The sequence below is a fragment of the Triticum aestivum genome, chromosome 2B, assembly GCF_018294505.1.
Source record: "Triticum aestivum cultivar Chinese Spring chromosome 2B, IWGSC CS RefSeq v2.1, whole genome shotgun sequence".
In the NCBI taxonomy this organism is placed as follows: domain Eukaryota; kingdom Viridiplantae; phylum Streptophyta; class Magnoliopsida; order Poales; family Poaceae; genus Triticum; species Triticum aestivum.
In genome coordinates, this window is record NC_057798.1 from 786,798,503 (window position 1) to 786,802,389 (window position 3,887).

At 49.0% G+C, this 3,887-nt stretch overlaps 1 pseudogene; it reads right to left on the bottom strand.

Moving 5' to 3' along the window:
* Positions 1 to 633: 633 nt before the first annotated feature.
* LOC123039666 (uncharacterized) lies at positions 634 to 3,324 on the bottom strand (annotated as a pseudogene).
* Between the last annotated feature and the right edge of the window lie 563 nt (positions 3,325 to 3,887).

The window sequence follows — 3,887 nt, forward strand, 5'->3', positions numbered from 1 at the left end:
CATGTTTTAGGGAATAAAACAGGCAACAAACAAGATCTAATTTCTTACTTCTAGTTCTGCATAAATTAGTGATATGAAAAGATTACACTGTAAAATCTGTTGTCAAGTACAACAGACGACATAAAAAGAAGGAAACACATTCGGTAAGAAATTTCAAAAATTAGCGCCATTTCATGGAACATACTGGCACTCTGAAAATGGGCCTAAGGCTTTGAGAACAACAATATTTAATCAAGGAAAATAAACTAAAGAAACTGGTAGGTCTGTCGACCGCCACACTCTACATGTTGATGACACAGTAGGTACAGCAAAGAACCTCTTGACATACTCAAAGGGTGGCTCTAACGACAATGAAAAAAATATCGCTGCCTTGATGATGATGTCACATAGTTGTTGGTAGTAGGCAGTTTTTGGCTGTTGTAGGCGTCAAGGTAGCTACCATGGTGGGGATGTCGATCTAGGGTCATGAGAGCATCAAAAGCATCATAAGGCGACATATCCACCATCTGAGGAGGCAACAGACCCATGGCGAGAGGACCAACCATCTGGACATCATCGGGCACTCACACTATGTCTCCCTGGAGAAAAGTAGTTTGTGTCATCAGAGGAAGTGGTCACAACATAGTTGTAGGATTAACCATTGACATTACCCCGGTCTTTGGCACCACTGTAGCAAACTTGACCTACACAATATAGGTGGCGGCAATAGCGAGTGTCGCATCTTGCTGTTGTGCTAGAGACAATGCATGTGCTGCCTCTGAATGGAGCTTCTCAAGGCGTGCATTGATGTTCATGAGGTGCTTCTCCTTGCTCCATTTGAGGACGAGGGACATGTGATCGAGCATGTCGTCGAAGCCCCGATTGTTGCCGGTGAAGAGGTCACTGAGCACGACCTTAATCTCCATGCCATAGTTCTGTTGTTGGACTTCCAAAACCTTGTCCTTCGCCTTGTTGAACATCTCTTGGATTAATCCTGCCTTTTGCTGCTTATTCTTGGATTTTTTTGATTCCAATGACTTGTTGTACTGCTGTGGGATCTCTTTTTCTTCCTTTAGCGATGGTTAGAGCACCTCTGTCTAGGCCTCATCTGGAAGGTACCACAAGAGGCAAGCATGGATGTCGCAAAGGATTGCAAGCTCTTGAGCCTTCTTTGCTAGCATGGGCAAGCGCGTCCTCATTGTCGCCCCGGGCTTTGCGCGTCAGCGATATCCTAACGAGCCATCACTTCTATTTGGTTGGAGCGAGGAGGGGGAGGGGTCCATTTGATTTTCAGATTCCATAAATTGGATGGCCATAATCAGTGTGCAAATACGTATGGAAACAGTAAATATTTTTTTTGTTTTCGAATGTCAATGTGTACGTATTCCCATTTTACAGCATAATTCCCTAAATGTTCATAATTGATTGATACAAAAAATACTCCAAGTAAGGGAACTTTGGATAATTTTATTTCTGTGGATCAATATACACCCTCCAATGCAGAGCAACCATGCAGAGAACACAAATGCTAGTTCTAAAATAGGACTTTTGATAGTCGTATGGCTAGACTAGGGTCTTCGCCTCCGAGGTGGATTTCAGAGACTTTTGTGGTCCTCAACAGTTTTGTCCTCTCGAATTCGTTTTGGTTATTCCTTTTCCTTTGTTAACATACGAGTAGGATGCACAATGTCAAGGTGTTCACGTGGTGTCGTAGAAAAAAAGTCATGTTTAACATTCTGTGCCCCTTTTGGCGATTCACTTAGTTAAGGGAATTGGATTTCTGCATGGTGTTACTATGTTTTGTTTTGTTAGTTTTAAAATGAGTAATGACCAGGAAATCGGCTTCCTTCTAATAAAGAATGACATACTCCGTTCCAATATACAAGGTGTATTAGGTTTTTCTGCCCGCAAAAAATAAGATGTATTAGTATTTTTCGAAGTCAAGCTTGTACATGTTTGACCAGTTTTTTAGAAGAAACCATCAATATCTACAATACCGAATTTGTATAATTTGATCCACCATGAATAGTATTTTTTTTCGAGATTCGGGGGGGGGGGGGGGGGGGGCTAAAAGCCCCACCGTTTGTTATATTCCAACTCGAAGGTGACTTGGCAGTCAGTACAGGTACATGTAAGCGCACACCAGGCGCAAAAGAAAATTACAGAGGAAGGACCAAGAGAAAGCCCAAAACTAGAAGAAAGAAACAAACGGAGAGGAAGGTTGGCTACAGAACCAAACCGAAACCCCTGGAGGCCGACATCTCGGAAGCTGAGCAGCTTGCTCCACCACTGACAACGAACCACAACAAGGCCTAGGGAGAAAAAAGAATGAGCACCAAAACAGCAACTCGCAAAGGAACTGTGACGCCCGGATAATTAAGCTATAGTGATCCCACGCTAATGGTGCCATGTCACCACGATTACTGCGGCTAGTCTATTGTTAGATCAAAATCGGTCCAAAATTCAAATTCAAAGTTTGGTAAATAATAAAGATTTTGAAACATTAAAATAAAAATGTTCGGGTTGTACTAAATATTACATGGATAAATATGGTATAGTATACACATTTTTATAAAAGGCCTAAATAATTTAAAATGATTTAAAACAGAAAAGTAAATAAATAAAAGAAAAGAAATACAAAAGAGAAAAACTAAACTAACAAAAAAAACAAAGAGAAAGCCGCCCCCCCCCCCGCTGGGCCAAGTAGCCCAGCTGGCCTCCGCCGGCCGAACGGGCCGACCCATTCCCCCGTTCCCCTGGCCTATAGGCCACGCCCGACCGAACCCTAACCCCCGCACGATCCCCCCCACTCCCCACTCCTCTCCCCTCCCGATCCAATCTGGATCGGACCGAACCCCTCTCCCCTCGTTCCCCAGCACTCCCCTCCGAGCGGATCTGGGCGAACGCTCGATCCCGCGCCCCCGACGCTGGCCCCGAACTGCCGCCGACGCCGCCCTGGCTCCATGCTCGAGCCCCGCGCCGACCGGCGACCCTACCGCGGTGGACGAGCCACCTGCCGGCGACGAACCCCCTCTCCCTCACGCCATCGCCGGCCTGCTTCCTCCCCGTCGCCCGGTCGTCCCCGTCGACCCCCTCGACCCCCGCTGCCCCGTCCCTGCTTACCCCCTGTGAGGCCCTCCTCCTTCTCTGCTCCTCACGCCGTCCCGCTACGCCATCGACCGCACCAGCCACCCCGCGCCCCTATTCCCCACCGTGCTCCAGGCCGCCCCGTCGCCTCCGCCCCTCACAGCGCGCCCGCACCTCCACGCCGGCGCTCACCGCCGCTGCCCTCACTCCATGGCCGCCCGGCGCCTGGCAGCCGCGGCCACCACCGCTCCACCACATCCTGCGGTCGCGTCGTCGTCACGTCCGGCAACGCCCACGCGCAACCACGCTCGTCTGCTGTCGCCTGCAGTTACCGCCTTCCTCCCCCCTGCTCGTCTTGTCGTCGCGCTCATCGGCTCCCTGCTCCCGGCGCCTTGGCCTCGCCCTATCTCACTCCGACGCCGCCCGGTGCTCCTCCCGGCCCTTCCGCTATGGCCACTGGCGACCGGCCTTGCCACAGCCGCGGCCCCCCCTTGTTGGCCGCCGGCGCCTCGCCGCTGCCGCGCCCAACTCTGGCGCCCCGCCGTGCCTCGGCGGTCGTCGCCCGCTCACCCGGGTTCACCCTGTCGGGCGCGCCCGCACCCGCTACCGCCCGAACCACTATGGCCTCTCTGGGCCACACACATGCGGGGTCCAGCCCCAGAATGTTTTAAGAAAATAAATAAATATATATATATATATAAGATAAAAAAAGAGATAAATAATAAATAAAATATTAATTAATTATTTAATTAACTTAATTAATTATGTTTAATTAACCTAATTAACTATTGTTAGTTGATTAAATAATAATTAGATTAGTC